The sequence below is a fragment of the Coenobita brevimanus genome, chromosome 86, assembly GCF_032717465.1.
Source record: "Coenobita brevimanus isolate Jiangsu-jjx chromosome 86, ASM3271746v2, whole genome shotgun sequence".
NCBI lineage: Eukaryota > Metazoa > Arthropoda > Malacostraca > Decapoda > Coenobitidae > Coenobita > Coenobita brevimanus.
Window position 1 is genome coordinate 34235903 of NC_137039.1, and position 18401 is coordinate 34254303.

The following is an 18401-nucleotide window of genomic DNA, read 5'->3' on the forward strand; positions in this document are numbered from 1 at the left end:
CCCTTCTTACACCAGCCAGACCACTATTGCCCCCTCCTCACCCACCTCCTTCGTCCCAGGCGCCCCAACCTGCCTTCTCCTGTGGCCTCACCCCTAATGAAATTGCGTCGATTAAAGAGGCTACCAGTTGCAGGTTCATGGTCAGGGAGGAGAGGGGTCACGGTAATTGTGAACATTATGATTGGTGTGGGAATACAAATAATGTTTTAATTGTTCTAATGGATTATTTGCTGGCCGTCGGTAAATTTTTTATGGTTCACGACGTTTGTCGAAAACGAACCCTGTTTCATGTCGGTGAAATACTAATATGTATCATGTGAAATTATTTTATTACCATATTCACAAAAGTTATTTTCAGTACAGTGGCAGGCGGGACGTTTATATACCACAAGTAACTGCGCACAGCGGCAATGATGATAGCGTTCGGTTCGTCCTAGCGACCGAACGAAACATGTACTGTACTATACCTATCAGTGTTACCAGATGCAAAGAGCATTATACCACCACTTCTGGTGGACGGGGTATTTGATATGTCCGCAACTGTACATTCTTTACTATATATATCCCTCATCTTTATCACCCTCCCCCCTGTCATTGCTCTTGCCCTTTTAACTATTTGCATCATACCTTGCACTCGTCTTCATTGTACATCCTACTGCTGGATGATTGGACACCACCAGACACCACATGCCTACTTCCGTGTAGAGCCAAACGGAACTTAAGCCTGCCTCACAACGTCTTACAAGAACGGATAATTAACCCTTCTGTTCTTAAACCATTAAATTATTCCTCGCATTACCTAAAGCTCCATTATGACTCTTCCCTAGGTTAACATGAGTAATAAACTTAACAAGCACTTAATACAAAATTATAGCAGTCAGGGTTACGTACTCATCACGCCATACTTTATGAAAATGTACCGATTCAATAAAGTTGTAGCTTTTTTTCCTTATCTGTACCCTTTCATATTAGGCGTGGATGACGGGTTGAGTGCAAAAGGCCAGTAGTGGTGGTGTCGATGGTGATAGTAGCCTAGTAGCAGTGGTAGTAGTAGTTGTAGTTACAGTAGCTGTGGTAGTAGTAGTTGTAGTTATAGTAGCAGTGGTAGTAGTAGTTGTAGTTATAGTAGCAGTGGTAGTTGTAGTAGCAGTGGTAGTAGTAGTTGTAGTAGCAGTGGTAGTAGTAGTTGTAGTAGCAGTGGTAGTAGTAGTTGTAGTAGCAGTGGTAGTAGTAGTTGTAGTAGCAGTGGTGGTGGGAGTAATGGTGGTGGCAGCAGCTGTAGGTTGTAGCATCTAATCGAAATATAACGTGGGTGATGTGCATTTGTGCGAGTATATAAAGTCTCCTTTTTCGGTGTCTTATGTGATTTTGTGTGTTGGTAGGATTCCTGCTTGAGTCATGTAAGTCTACAAGCTGTTCATATTTCCTTATTGCTGTTCATAATTTCTACTTTCCCCGCAATACCAGATACTTAAGCCTTTATCTTGTTTTTTCTTGGAGGAAAGAATCTTGCGGCTTCCCGGTTTTTGGTTCATTCTTATATGAAGAAATCCTAATGATTTTAGTAAATCACATTTGCACCCGAATTCGATGTTATCGACCATATCTCACCCTATTTTAGGCATTTGATTCATATTTTTTATGTTCAGTAGATGGAAAAACTATACCGATTTCCTATTTTTTTTTATTGAAAAACCAGTCGTCACTTGCTATCTATATCAGTCTATCGTAGTTGAACATAGATACGTGGAGTTTGATATAGCGGATAAAACACTTAAAATACAGATGTTCTCAGCTGGTAAACGAGGATGCAGCCCGTGGTAAGGTGAATAAATGATTTTAAGTAGATTCCACATTGATTTTTTTTTTAAATGTTATATAGGGGAGGTATTAGGTTAGTTTAAGATTAACCCTCAAGTAAGCTTGCTCGAGTCCTAATTAAAAAAGACAACCGATGTTAACTAATAATCGTGAAGTATATAAATTCGGCAATACGTGAAGTGACAATACTTTACTTTGTGTACTTAAGATTTCGTTTTTACTTTCAGGAGCAACTTCAGTTTATCATCCGGACCTCCTTTCCCATCAAAGGGCAGGATAAGTAGCATTGTCCAGACAGCCCAAATTTGCCCAATCCAATGGGCCATGCTTCCATTAGCTCATCATTGAAGCCCCCGGAATCCTGGCTCTATCGGATGCGCCAAAAACATTCATCACATTCTGTAGCTTCACATAAACGTGTCCGATCGAGTCAATCCGGACGCTGCCACGTTATAAAGGGGTGCCAAAATCTCTGATCATATACTTCTCATCCAGCCAGCTCTATCTCTTATCAGTTCCCTAGCCTCACCGACTTCCAAACCTCTCTTCTTGACACTCATCCACCTTATCTCTCCACCTTCTTCTTGGCCTACCTCGCTTCCTCCCTCCTTCAGATTCGCTTAGATATACGTTTTTCACAACTTCATTGTTATGGATTCTCTCCACATGCCCATACCATTTTAGTACACTGGTCTATTCTGGTGTCCACCAACTTCCTCACTCCACACTTCACTAGATATTTCGTATCCTATCCACCACTTGTACTCCACATACATCCCTCAGCAGTCCCATCTCCACTGCTTTTACTCTAGACTTCATATTCATGGCACGCGATAGTCTATCAGTATGTTAAAAGTTGGCACCACCACTTCTCATGTAAGCTTCATGCTGCTGTAACACTCGTCTGTTTCTTATCAAGGCCTTTTTTTTCCCCAGCTAGCCTACTTTTCTTAATTGTGTCACTAATTTCAAATTTTGCTCGTTTTTCTATTTTTTACGACTGTACCCAGGTATTTGAAATCTCACCAATTCGTGTCTCACTTAAGTGTAATATCACAGTCATCTTCCTTCAATAACCATTATTTTTTTTTTTACATTTCCTCTCAAGGCACGACGCTCACATATCAGCATATTACTACTTTAATTTTTAGTGAAGAATCAGGTCTATTGCTGAAAATTAACCCGGTTTTAGAGAAACAAATTTTATTTTTATTTTTTATACAATTATAGGCACTTTCAGGTATAGAGACTAGAGGTAGAGGTTCAGAATAAAGTTTAGTAACTTCAGGCGGTTAACCTTTATTCACCACGTACAGATTACAGACAACTAGCTTACACCTTTATTCACCACGTACAGATTACAGACAACTAGCTTACACCTTTATTCACCACGTACAGATTACAGACAACTAGCTTACACCTTTATTCACCACGTACAGATTACAGACAACTAGCTTACACCTTTATTCACCACGTACAGATTACAGACAACTAGCTTACACCTTTATTCACCACGTACAGATTACAGACAACTAGCTTACACCTTTATTCACCACGTACAGATTACAGACAACTAGCTTACACCTTTATTCACCACGTACAGATTACAGACAACTAGCTTACACCTTTATTCACCACGTACAGATTACAGACAACTAGCTTACACCTTTATTCACCACGTACAGATTACAGACAACTAGCTTACACCTTTATTCACCACGTACAGATTACAGACAACTAGCTTACACCTTTATTCACCACGTACAGATTACAGACAACTAGCTTACACCTTTATTCACCACGTACAGATTACAGACAACTAGCTTACACCTTTATTCACCACGTACAGATTACAGACAACTAGCTTACACCTTTATTCACCACGTACAGATTACAGACAACTAGCTTACACCTTTATTCACCACGTACAGATTACAGACAACTAGCTTACACCTTTATTCACCACGTACAGATTACAGACAACTAGCTTACACCTTTATTCACCACGTACAGATTACAGACAACTAGCTTACACCTTTATTCATCAAGTACAGATTACAGACAACTAGCTTACACCTTTATTCATCACGTACAGATTACAGACAACTAGGTTACACCTTTATTCATCACGTACAGATTACAGACAACTAGGTTACACCTTTATTCACCACGTACAGATTACAGACAACTAGGTTACACCTTTATTCATCACGTACAGATTACAGACAACTAGGTTACACCTTTATTCACCACGTACAGATTACAGACAACTAGCTTACACCTTTATTCATCACGTACAGATTACAGACAACTAGGTTACACCTTTATTCATCACGTACAGATTACAGACAACTAGGTTACACCTTTATTCATCACGTACAGATTACAGACAACTAGGTTACACCTTTATTCATCACGTACAGATTACAGACAACTAGGTTACACCTTTATTCATCACGTACAGATTACAGACAACTAGGTTACACCTTTATTCATCACGTACAGATTACAGACAACTAGGTTACACCTTTATTCAACACGTACAGATTACAGACAACTAGGTTACACCTTTATTCATCACGTACAGATTACAGACAACTAGGTTACACCTTTATTCATCACGTACAGATTACAGACAACTAGGTTACACCTTTATTCATCACGTACAGATTACAGACAACTAGCTCTCACCGTTTTTCATCACTTACAGATTACAGACAACTAGGTTACACCTTTATTCATCACGTACAGATTACAGACAACTAGGTTACACCTTTATTCATCACGTACAGATAACAGAAAACTAGTTTACACCTTTATTCATCACTTACAGATTACAGACAACTAGCTTACACCTTTATTCACCACGTACAGATTACAGACAACTAGCTTACACCTTTATTCACCACGTACAGATTACAGACAACTAGCTTACACCTTTATTCACCACGTACAGATTACAGACAACTAGCTTACACCTTTATTCACCACGTACAGATTACATACAACTAGGTTACACCTTTATTCATCACGTACAGATTACAGACAACTAGGTTACACCTTTATTCATCACGTACAGATTACAGACAACTAGGTTACACCTTTATTCATCACGTACAGATTACAGACAACTAGGTTACACCTTTATTCATCACGTACAGATTACAGACAACTAGGTTACACCTTTATTCATCACGTACAGATTACAGACAACTAGGTTAACCTTTATTCATCAAGTAAAAGATTAAACTGATGTATCTAGTCAAGAACATACTTTGTAGTTTGCGAGGTTAATCATATATATATATACCATACGTACAATCTAAAGTTACCCGCCAGATTCAAAACGAGGACTTTCAGAATCAACTTTTTATGCTTGCTCTGCGTTGTGTGTATGCAAAGCTTTTTTGACCCAATCTGTAAAAAAACAAATAGGAAGATTAGATACCTATTTAAGTTCATGCAAGTCCCAAACTAAATGGTCAAGTATCAAGCTACTTCACTACTTTTATAGTACCGTATGCATTCAAGTATCTACCAACATTAATTATTAAGGAATTTACTATGAACAAATTATATCAACTACTGAAATCCCATGATAAAACAGACCTCTTACAATTTACTGTAACTTAAGCACTACAAATTATTTAGTATATCGATGTCTGGAAAAAAGTAGGTAAATACATAAGACACCTAATCTTACCTAAAAACATTTAGTTCACTGAAAATAAATTACGCTTTAGTCTTATCTTCCTGTAACTTCTTTCTGCAGGTGCTGGATTCTCACTGAAGTTTCCACCAACCCTGCCACCAGACATCACCTCGTTGGCGGGAAATTTCAATTCATAATTGGATTGTTTCGGTGGCTCACGGGTTTTGGCGGGACAGTTCGAAACATATTAGGTTGTTTGGGGGAAAGTGGAATAAATGGGGTGTTGTTTTGATGGTTCAGGGATTATGGCGGGAAAATTCCAAGCAAATGGAGTCAGCTCGGGAAAATTGAAATATTTTGGCTGGAAATATATAAAACAAAAGGGACTAATACCCTTGTGCATAATGTTAAAATAAATCTCTGAGAAAGTGATGCTAAGAATCCTCCTATTTTCAGGGGTCGTACGTCACCCACGACAGGAAAATACGTAAGATTAAACGAGAGTAGTACTTTATTCTACGTAATGTTAAAAGAAATCGCTATGGAAGAGGTGCAGAGACTTCTTATGCCATCAAGAAATCCTAAGATTTAAATATTTAAAATGGTCAACCTCTTCCAATCAGGGACGCCATTTTTTATTTTGCTTATTATTTTGAAAGGTGGGGGGAGAGTACATGTTTGCTACCCAGAAAATTATATACGTATTCAGCTAGAGAGAAACCATAATTTTGAGTGTTAAGCAAAATACACACACACACACACACACACACACACACACACACGAGAGAGAGAGAGAGAGAGAGAGAATAAAAAAGAGAAAATTAGAGAAAGACACAGAGATAGAAAAAGAGGAAAAAAAAATTTAGAAAAGAGAGAGAGAGAGAGAGAGAGGAAAAGAGAAAAAGAGAAAGTGTGAAAGAGAAAAGAGTGAGAGAAAAAGGGAAACAGAGTGAGAGAGAGAGAGAGAGAATAGAGATAGATATATTTGTGTGTGTGTGAGAGAGATAGTAGGTGTTTCGAAGCCTCATGCAACTTACGAACATGAATTTTGAGACAGGAATGAATCTCCTTGGTTTCTAGTCGATTTTCACTTTAATATAGAGAATGAGTCACTACAAAACAAATGTGATGCAAGTCACGAAGAAGTGCTATGGAGAAATATGATACCGGTAGTATGAGGTATGAGTCTTCTTGGTTAATAGTGAGATTAACCCTCCATTTTGATTACACGGGCTTGAGTCTCCTTGGTTACTAGTCAGATCAACCCTCCAATTTGATTACACTTGGCCCTGAGTCTCCTTGGTTACTAGTCAGATCAACCCTCCATTTTGACCACGGGCTTGAGTCTCCTTGGTTACTAGTCAAATCAACCATCCATTTTGATCACGGGCTTGAGTCTTCTTGGTTACTAGTCAAATAAACCCTTCATTTTGATTACACAGGCTTGAGTCTCCTTGGTTACTAGTCAGATCAACCCTCCAGTATAGCTTGAATAGGGTTACAGATTTTTTTGGTAGGTAGGTAGATTGATAGGTTAGTAAGTAGGTAGGTAGACAAATAGATAAGGGAGGTAGGTTCAGGTAGATTGGTAGATAAGTAGGTAGGCAGGTAGTTGGTAGGTACATAGGTTGGTAAGTAGATTAAGGTAGAGGTAGGTTGGTAGGTAGATAGACGCATATAGGTAGATATAGAGGTAGGTAGATTGGTAGCAGGTAGGTAGGTAGATTGGTAGCAGGTAGATAGGTAGGTTGGTAGACAGGTAAATACAGTACAGGTAGGTAGGTAGGTTGATTGGTAGATAGGTAGACTGGAATATAGGTAGATAGAGGTAGGTAGATTGGTAGTAGGTAGGTAGATTAATTAAGGTAGATACAGGTAGGTAGATTAATTGGTAGATAGATACTGTTAAATTAATGTAGATAAAATTTAACTTTGGAAATTACAGAAACCTCATTTTTATCAATTATTCTTTATACATCATCTTGGTGTTAATAATCACTAAATAATATATCGTTTAAATGACAATAATTAGCGTAGAATAAGCGTAAGATTTTTTCAAGCAGTTACTGATTTTTCTTACGATTGCGTGATAATGCTGGGAAGATAATCATATATCGTCATTTATCATCGTTATTTCTTAGTTATGATGTCCTGTGGTCGAAGTAAATGATTTATAGCGATTTATTTTATAACTAGAAGGCAGAAAAAGAAGTATGGGATAAAAATAAAGGATTTTTAGGAAATAATGGTGGTGTGGTACGTGAGTGAGAAGAGCTTGGTTATCATCGGAATTTGTAATCATTTGTTTTTTGTCATTTATACGTCATCCTGATGCCATTAAATGACCAATAATTATTTCACTGATAATTAGAAAGCAGAAAAGGACGCTGAAAAAGCATAAAGCAAAAATATGGAGGGTATTTGAAATTTGGATCGTATGTCTGGCGTTAGCATCTCACATTTATCATCGTTATTGTTAGCTATATATAATGTCGGTGGGATTAAATTTTATCGTTTAAATAAATGACAGAATAATTAGCGTAAAATAAGCGTCAGATTTTTTCAGTTACCGTACTGATTATGCTTACGACTGTTTGATAATGCAGGGAAGAAATTCGTTTATCGTCATTTATCATTGTTATTTCTTAGTTACAGCCTACTGTGGTGCAAGGAAATGATTTATGGCGATTTATTTTATAACTAGAAGGCAGAAAAAGCAGCATGGAATTAGAATAAAGCTAGGAAATAATGGTAAGTGGTGTAGTATGTGGGTGAGAAGAGCTTGTTTATCATCGGCATTTATGATTTGTTTATTGTCATACGTCATCCTGGTGCTATTAAATGACCAGTAATTATTTAACTGATAATTAGAAAGTAGAAAAGAAAGCTGAAAAAGTAGCATAAGGCAAAAATATGGAGGGTATTTCACCTTTGAATCGTACGTCTGGCAGAATCTCATTCATCGTTATTCTTAGCTATATATCATGTTGATGGGATTAAATGACTAATAATTATATAAATGATAATTAGAAAGCAGATAAAGTGGCATAAAAGAAGAATGTAGCGTTGTTCTCAAATTTGAATCGTACGTCTGGCAGATAGAATCTCGTATTTATCATCGTTATTCTTAGCTAAAGTGTCATGGTGGTGGGATTAAATAACAAGTAATTAAATTAGAAAGCAGAGAAAGTGGTATATATAAAGAAGAAGATGTTTTTTCTCAATATTAATCGTACGTCTGGTAGCTCGATGTTGCCGGAGGCTGTACGAGTACGCTGCCGTCGCCTCAGTCCTCCCTCTACTCTAGACGAGGGGGGACGATGTGTCGTGGCTCGCTTTTCAAGGTAAGTTTTTCTAAGTTTTCCTTGATTTATTATATTCTCAGATGAAAAAAAATGTTAATATAGAACTTTTTAACGATATTGAGGTTAGAATTAAGGAGGGGGAGGGTTATTTTTAGGTATTTTTATGCGAATTATGCGGGTTACGATTTCCAATATGGCGTAATTACTCTGTATGCCTCGGAATCTCACTTCGATTTTCCTTCCTCTTTGGCAATTATTTTTGAATTTTGAAGGGCACCACGGTAGTCTAGAAATTAATTTAGGATATATTTCGTGCCTCTTTTGTGAATAAATATTTCTTTAAGCATGAAAAAGGAGTTAAAATGATCCTGGTTAAATAGACTGCTTGTTTAGTGTCCGTAGCGCCTTGTTGGTAGCGATTTTTATTTTAGGTATATTGCGCCATTGTATTTCAAGTAATTTTTGCATAGTTTAAAGCTTATGCCCTAAAGAGGATATGTAATGTAGAGTGAGTCGCTAAAGTTCTTAGGATGCCATTCACTCCTAAGGCCCAAAGAGATTTGTTTTATTCTGGCCATCTGCTGACTTTCTTAAGTTAGGATTTTTCATATAGTATGTTTTGAATTTCATTTTCATTTTTTTTTTTTCCTGGCCATCTGACTTTCTGGTCAGTTTTTTTTTTATGGATGTAGTGTTTGAATTTCATTATTTTCATTTTTTTATTGGATATTTTGAAATTGGATTATTCTGGAGTCTTTTTTTAGGATGTATGTTTAGACTTGCAAGTTTTTGAATAAGTTTTTTGACTCAGATTTGCACCTATTGATTTTTGAAGTCTGTATTTTCAAAAGATGTTTAGAATTGGTCAGTATTTTTGTTTTTATGGACATTATGAGGTTGCGTTTTTTTTGGAGAGGCCTTTATAGGATGGATTTTTTGAGATTTGCACTTTTTTGAATCGGTTACTTTCAGGTTTGTACCTGTTTTTTGAAGTCGATTTTTCATAGATAATGTTTTGAATTAAATGTATTTTAATTTTTTATGGACATACTGAGATTGCATTTTTCTGGAGAGGCCTTTTCAGCATAGATTTTTTAATTTGCACTCTTTTAATCAGTTTTTGTACTTGGGTTTGTACCTATTTGTCAGGATTTTTAGGTTATAGTACGGTATGTTTTGAATATTTTTTTGTTTATGGACATTGAGATGGTATTTTTTTGGAGAGGCCTTATGGATTTTTTTTTAGATTTGCACTTTTTTTGTGGTTATTTTTTCTGGATGGATATTTTTGAAATGTAATTTTGATTTTAGGATAATTTTGAATTGCACTTTTCGTCTTTTATTGCAATTCTTTCGTTTTTTATGGATATTTTGAGATTTGCATGTTTTTTCATTTTTTTAATGGATTTTGAGTTGCACATTTTCTTTAAGGGATATTTTGAAATTTGCACATTTCATTTATTTTGGACTTTTTTTATTTCTGCACTTTTTTTGTCTTTATGGATATTTTGATGTTGGCACTTTTCATTTTTTTGTTTCTGATGGATTTATTGAGTTGTGCTTTTAATGTCCCATTTTTATTTATGGATATTTTGAGATTTGCACCTTTTTCTGTCTGGAAATGAAGTTTAAAATCAAATATATTTTCTGATTTAACATGGACAGCCAAAGAATATACAAGGTTAATACTGTGGCATTTTCGTTATTTTTTATTTACTTATTTTTTTTAATTGAAGATAGCGTAACCTAATGTTTGACCCAAATAAACTTTACTAAAGTACCATAGAAGTGTTGTACAGAACAGTGGTTAGGAACACAAAATGCATTTGATTTTTTAAAGACTAGGCCTATGGTATATTCGTCGAATTTTTTACTGTATAACCTAACCTAACCTTTGACTTAAAAATAACTTGCGACAAAAGTGCTATAGAACAGTTGTAAGGAAGTGATTGGAACAGACTATGGTATATTGTTCAAATGTTTTTTGTTTTAAGATAACAACCTAATCTTTGACTTAAAAATAACTTGTGATGAAAGTGTCATGGAAGTGTCATACAGAACAGTGGTTAGGAACACAAAGTGGGTCTAATTTTTTATAGACCTATGGCATGTCAATTTTTTTTTACTCTATAATCTAACCTAACTTTTGACTTTAAAATAACTTGCCACAAAAGTGCTATAGAACAGTCATAAGGAAGTGATTGGAACACAAATGATTTTCTTAGACTATAGTATATTCAAATTTTTTTTATACTTGATAACGTAACCTAACCTTTGACTTAAACAAACTTGCTACAAAAATGCTGTAGAACAGTCATAAAGAAGTGATTGGAACACAAATCTGTTTTTAAGACTGGTATATATATATATATTTTTTTCTCAGATAACGTAACCTAACCTTTGACTTAAGAATAATTTACGATAAGTGCGAGAAATGTCGTAAAATGAGTGATTTTTAAGACTGGTATATTCAATTTTTTAAAAATCGAAGTTAACGTAACTTTTGACTTAAGAATAATTTAAGAAAGTGGCAGAACTGTCGTAAATTGAAATGGAAAAAAGATCTGATATTTTAAAGACAGTGGTATATTCAAATTCTTTTTTATTTGAAGATGACATAACCTAACCTTTGAATTAATAACTTGCAACAAAAGTACCATACAAGTGTCGTACAGAACAGTGGTTAGAAACACAATGAATCTGATTTTAAAGACTAGGCCTGTGGCATATTCATTATATTTTTACTTGTTAACCTAACCTAACCTTTGACTTATAAATAACTTGATGAAAAAGTGCTATAGAACAGTTGTAATGAAGTTTGGAATACAAATAAGACTGTTATATTCATTTTTTTTTTTTTTTTTACTAGAAGATAACCTAACCTTTGAATTAACTTGCGACAAAAGTACCATATAAGTGTTGTACAGAACAGTGGTTAGGAAGGTGGAGGCTGAGAATGGGATGGAGTGGATATATGAGAAAGGGAGGTGTGAGCTGGGGGCAGGGCAGTGAAATGGCAGGGGACAGGGTGACATGGAGGCAACTCGTTTGTGGCCACCCCTAAAGAGACTAAGGCATCTGACAATAAATAGATGGACAGAGATAGATAGTTGCAACATATAACTAACACTAGAATGATGCTAATCACGAAGAAGTGCTGTGGAAAGAAGTATCGCATTATAGTTACAATAATCGAATCATTTTATACCGTAGTTACAATAATCGTATCATTTTAGTTACAATAATCGTATCATTTTGTAGTTACAATAATCGTATCATTTTATAGTTACAATAATCGTAATATTTTATAGTTACAATAATCGTATAATTTCATAGGTACAATAATCATATTGCATTATAGTTACAGTAATCGTACTCATTTTAGTTTACAATAATCGTACGCATTTTAGTTACAATAATAGTATCGCATGGTAGTGACAGTAATCGTATGCATTTTAGTTACAATAATCATCTGCATAATAGTTACAATAATTGTATCATTTTATAGTTACAATAATTGTACGCACGTTATAGTTACCATAATCATATCATTTTATAGTTAAAGTAATCGTATTGCATATTATGGTTAAAATAATCGTACGTCAGTTACAATAATCGTATTTTATTGTAACAATAATCATAATGAGGATGAGATGGAGGGATGGAGTGGAGACGTACTGTATATGAGGGAGGGGGGTGAGAGTTGGGAGCAGGGCAGTGAAATGGCGGGGGACAGGGCGACATGGAGACGATTTGTGGTCACCCTGTACAGGATTAAGGCGTCTGGCAGTGGGTGGATGGAATAATCTCATTTATTGGCCCACTAAAACCTGTGTTAAGAAGGTGGATGTGGGTGTCGGAGAAACGTATTTTTTTTTATTACAGCATATCCAGTTTAGGTGTTGGATAGACTATTTTTTTAATTACTAAAGATGATGTTTTTGGTTATTTTTTCATTATTTTATTTTTTTATTTTTTTATTTTTTTACTAGATATTTTGGTGGTGGTGATATTGATTTTTTTTTTCTCCTTTCAGCGTAGTCCCGGGGCACACCAAGGCGGGTGTGGGTGCGGGGCCTCTCACCCTTGTGTTTATCCTTGGGGCGGGGCTGGGCATTCCCCCGACAAGGCCGACCTCGACTGGCTTCCCGAAAGCTGTATGACCTGCGGACTTGACCGGAGGAGGAGAAGGAGGGGTCAGTCCAATGCAGCGGTGGCTAGTACGGGGCGTAGTTGACGCGGTAGTTGGGGTCCCTGGTTTCCGCAGAGAGGCCCCGAGGACACACAACGTCCGACTCGACCCATGGTACGTATACTCGTTCCCTCTCGCCCCACCTAAGCCCTCCTCTGCCTGTCAACCCGTCCTTTCTCTGCACCCCCAGTCTGATTTTTGCTATGAGTGCTTGAATTAGCGAGGTGTGAGAGCCTACCTCCACCTCATTCAATCCAAGATGTCGTCATAGCCGCACATGCGCGCGTAGGTGCATGTGTACGCGTGCATGGATGTGTGCACCTTCACGTGTACACATCATGCAGTAAAATCAACAGGGGTGTGTGGAGACTGGGCGGCGCGACACTCTATGGCCGGAGGGTTTAATTTCTTTCTTCAACCATCTTCCTTTTCTTTCCTAAGTCTTTTCGTGGTCTGTTATATATACAAATTTTCTCTCCATCTCATCACCCTGTCGCTCTGTCAGTCTATCTATCGCTTTCCCTACTACGTCTGTCTGAATTAACCCGTTCTCTCTGTGGTGTTATTTTAGAAAGGGGTGGGGTGGGGGGAGGGGGTGTGGGTATAGTTACAAGGCTTATGGGGAAATGGGATAGGACTGGCTTAGATAGAAAGATAGACTTTAGATAGATACACTGGTCTATTGGAGTTCTGGGTTTGCGGTCTTGGTTGTTTTGGTCCCAGGTCTCAAGCCATCGGTCTACAGTCTACCTCTACAGCTTCATCTACTGGTATACACGTGTTGGTAATTGGTATATATGTAAAGGTGTGAGTATGCTTTTACCAGTACAGTTTTTTACCTTTAAGTATACTGGTACTGTTAAATGTTTAAGTACTGTATTATTACAGTATACGCTATTTCCTTTCAGTACACTAGTAGTTATATTAAGTATTTTTAATACAGTATACTCTATATTTCCTTTACGTATACTAGTAGTTATATTAAGTATTACAGTATGTACTTTTTACTGCAGAATCTATTTTCACTACTGTATACTAGTTATATTTTCACTAAAGTATACTTTATATTTTTCCTACAGTATACCCATATTTTCATCAGTACACAGATTATATATATCCATCTGTGGTAAACTTATGTAACCTATATATGTGGTACGCTAACTACAGTAAACTATTTGATATACTTGTACTAAAAGGTATATCATGCAGTATACCAGCTGAGTATTGTAATTCTAAGTATTTTGAGTACAGTAATTACTACTGTATATTTTTTCATGTACTAAGTTATGAGTACTATAATTTCAAGTTTTGAGTTATGTACTAAATTTTTGAGAACAGTACTGTTAGAAAGTACTAAAATTTTGGGTACTGTTAAAAATACCAAGTTTTTGAGTTAAGTTTTATGTACAATATTTTAGAGTGCTATTAAAAAGTACTAAATTTGAGTACTGTTAAGAAGTAAAAGATTTTTGAGAAGTTAAAAAATACTAAGTTTTTGATTTCTGCTTTATGTACTGTATTTTTGAGTACTGTGAAAAAATACTTAAGTTTTGAGTACTGTTAAAAAGTACTATATTTTGAGGTACTATATTTTTGAGTACTGTCACTTAAGTACAAAATTGACTACTGTAATATTGTATTGGTATCAGCAACTCAAAATATTTTAAGTGTAATGTAAATTCAAATTATCGTAAAGTAACGTAAATCAGTTAACGTAAGATTCTTTTTAATAGTAATGTAACTATTATTATTGTTTTATTATTATTATTTTTGGTATTAACAGTAAATGTATAGAAAAATTGCCTATACGTTCAAATTTGTCGATAATTTGGATTCTTTATTTGCATAGATTTAAGAATTATCACCATCTAGAGAATAGTAATAATAGTCAGGATAGTCAAGGTAGACACCATACATAGTTGTGGTGTCAAGAATAGTCATAGACAGTGAAGGAAGGATAGTAGTCATGAGATAGGCACCATACATAGTTGTGGTGTCAGAATAGTGAAGGATAGTCAAGATAGGCACCATACATAGTTTTGGTGCCTGATACTGAAGGAAGGATAGTCAGTAAAGATATAGGCACCATACATAGTTGTGGTGTCAGGATAGTGAAGGATAGTCAAGAATGGCACTATACATAGTTGTGGTGTCATGAAATAGTACAGAAAGGACAGGGGATAGTCAAGGAGAGTTAGAATAGTCACAATAGTCAAGATAGGCATCATACATAGTTGTGGTGTCATTAATCAATAGTAAAGAATAGTCAGGATACAGGCACTATCAGAGGTACAGTTGGGCTGCCATCACAAGGAGGCTTTTGTCATGGTGGTACAACTGTATTATCAATGGTTTGCTGTATTTTGTTTTGTATTTACAGGCAGAAGACGACGGCTGCGACAAAGCCTGGGTACAAAGCTGGAGAGGGATAGAGCAGTGGGATTGTGGAGACTGGGTGAGTATAACTGTCCACCCACTTAATAGTTTTGTTTTATAAGGAAAATTGCCTTGTAACATTCACTTACTTGATTTTTTTGAGGGAAAATTGACAAAATTGTAATCTGTTGCCATCCACTAATGTAATGTAACTATTCCATTTTTTAAGGGAAAATTGACGAAATTGTAATAACTTAATCTGTTGCCGTCCGCTCGTATAATGTAGCTATTTTTCTGGGAGGGGGGAAATTAGCAAAATTGTAATAACTGTTGCCATCCACTTGTATAATGTAGCTATTTCATTTAGAGGGAAAATTGAGGCATGTAACTATCCACTCAATGTCATTTCATACTTTTTGTCTGAGGGAAAATTGACTAACCATCCAGTCACATAAGGGTTTTTTGAGAACTGATAATTTGTAACTATCCACTCATTTGATGTTGCTATGTCTGAGGGAAAAGTAATAATTCACACTGAGATATGATTGACAGTGATGATAATACTAATAATAATGATAATAATAATAAAAATTTTTGTTACAGTATAGGGGTCCCAGATGTTGCAGTACGCCCGGAAAACAAAAACAAAAAAAAGTCAATAAGTCAAGCCCAAGAGTGTCGATACTGGAAGTCTTCTTTGTCTCATGAATGCCCAAGAGTTGTGGGGTTCATGAAGGGGGCGCGGGAAGCCTAGGAGTGTCGACGGTGAACTCTTGGATTGGGCAAGGCTGCAACTAGAGGAATTCCCTGGGTTGTTTTTGAGGGGAAGTTCCTGTGCCTGGGACCTTGTTTGTGGCTGGTTTTTTGAAGGTGGGTTGATTGATGTATGCTGGATTTGTAGCTAAAAGAAGTTTTATTCATAGCTTAGAAAAATATAGTTCGTAGCTAAGAATTTATATATTTGGTTCATGTATAAAATATACGTTGTTCATAGCTAAGAAAATAATACTTCATAGCTAAGACAATTTTTATACTTTCGTAGTTGAGAACTTATATATTTGAGTCTTAGTTAAGAAAATTTATATATTTGGTTTGTAACTTATATAATCTACAATGGCGGTGATATTTATTGGAGAATTAGGCGATGATAATTGTGGTATAGGTGTTATGAATTGTGGTATAGATATCATTTGTGGTGTAGATGTTAATTGTGGTATAGGTGTTATCAATTGTAGCGTTAATTTCCTGTTTTTTCCCTTTAGTGTAGCATTTATTGTAGGGTTTATTGTAGTGTTAATTTTTTCCTGTTTTTACTTTTATAGCATTTTTTGTAGCATTAGTTGTAGTGTTAATTTCCTGTTTTTCCTTTCAGTGTGGCCACAGGTGCGGGGCTGCCCAACTCTCGCGTGATCCGAGGGGCGTGGCCAGACACCCTTGCTCCATTTCGACCCCATAGCTGGCTGCCCAAAGACTGTATGACCTGGGACTAAAGGGTGGAGGAGGAGGGAGGCTGTAGGTGCGGTTAGTCAATCCAGCGGCGGTCGGGTAGCGGAGTTCGGGTGGTGGAGTCTCGAAGACTGAGCCACGCGGGGCACTCCCAATAATCCTGGAGGCCCGCCACTTCGCCAGCCAGCACCAGTCGTTGGAGCGTCGGTGGGGGATAAACAAGGTGGGTTTTATGATCACTGTACCCCACTATAAATGCTGCACACGACTGAAGTTAACGTGCCCTGGTAACGTACAGTTGAAAAGTGCGTCCTATTCTATAATATGTGATGCAAGTGATTTGTGTATATGTTTGTGTTTAATATTTGTGTGTAATATATTCATGCTTAATAATGATTGTGTATAATATGAAATCAGACGCACTTTTGAATGGTAGGTTGCCAGTATACAATAATGACAACCTCAGAGTCATGTGCAGCGACTATATACTCCTTTCACGTCTACTTGGTGCAGGGGAGATTAGATTGAAGAGTTGAGAGGTTGTTTAGCCATGTGGAGAGGATGGAGAGTGAGACTGACAAGGAGAGTGTGAGTGAGAGGGAAAGGGAGGCTGAGGATGAGATGGAGTGGAGAGGTATATGAGAGAGGGGGGTGTGAGCTGGGGGAGAGGGCAGTGAAATGGTAGGGGACAGGGTGACATGGAGGTGATTTGTTTGTGGTCACCCCTTATGGGATTACGGAGTCTGGCAATATATAGAAAAAAAAGTACATAATTTGGCTCTACATCCAGCCATCATTTTTTTCATTTTCAAACCATTATTTTTTTTTTTCCTACCTAACCTAATTACGTATAAAAAAAATCTATGGTATATAATTAGTTTTTTTTTTTTTTTAGGTATGTATAGTGTCTAATGGTTTTTATATATATATGTACAATTTTGGTTTTTATTTTTTTGTTTTCAGGGAGGTGAAAAAACCTGCCCAAAAAAAGTATACTGGAAGCAGTACATCTTTTGCAACTGAAAATGGGTCTGTTACTGCAGGCCCAGACAGTACTTGTAACACTGTATGGTGAGTGATTTATTATTGTATCCACTCACTTGATGCAGTTCTGCTTTAGGTGTCTGCCCTTTCCTCTCTTCCTTCCTTCCTTTTCTGTCTTTCCTCCATTTTCCTCTTCCTTATGCCTATGGGTGACTTTGCTCTCCCTCTTCTGTCTTTCATTCATTGTCCTCTTCCGTCTGCCTATGGTGACTTTACTCTCCCTCTTCTGTCTTACCTTCTTTCTTTTCTCTTCTGCCTGTGGGTGACTTTACACTCCCTCTTGTCTTTCTTTCCTTCATTCTTTCCTCTTGCTTCTGCCTGTGGGTGACTTTACACTCCCTCTTCTGTCTTTCTTTCCTTCATTCTTTCCTCTTCCTGCTGCCTGTGGGTGACTTTACACTCTTCTGTCTTTCTTTCCTTCATTCTTTCCTCTTCTGCGTATGGGTAACTTTACACTCCCTCATCTCTTTCCTTCATTCTTTCCTCTTCCTTCTGCCTGTTGGTGACTTTACTCTCCCTCTTCTGTCTTTCCTTCATTCTTTCCTCTTCCTTCTGCCTGTGGGTG

General features: G+C 36.7%; 1 long non-coding RNA gene across 1 annotated transcript; it reads left to right on the forward strand.

Annotated features, from left to right (window-relative positions):
- The first annotated feature begins 8780 nt into the window (after window positions 1-8780).
- Window positions 8781-13134, forward strand: LOC145410724 (uncharacterized). The gene is made up of 2 exons (XR_013899308.1): window positions 8781-8817; window positions 12815-13134. It is a non-coding gene; the product is annotated as an uncharacterized LOC145410724 (long non-coding RNA).
- Window positions 13135-18401: the final 5267 nt, after the last annotated feature.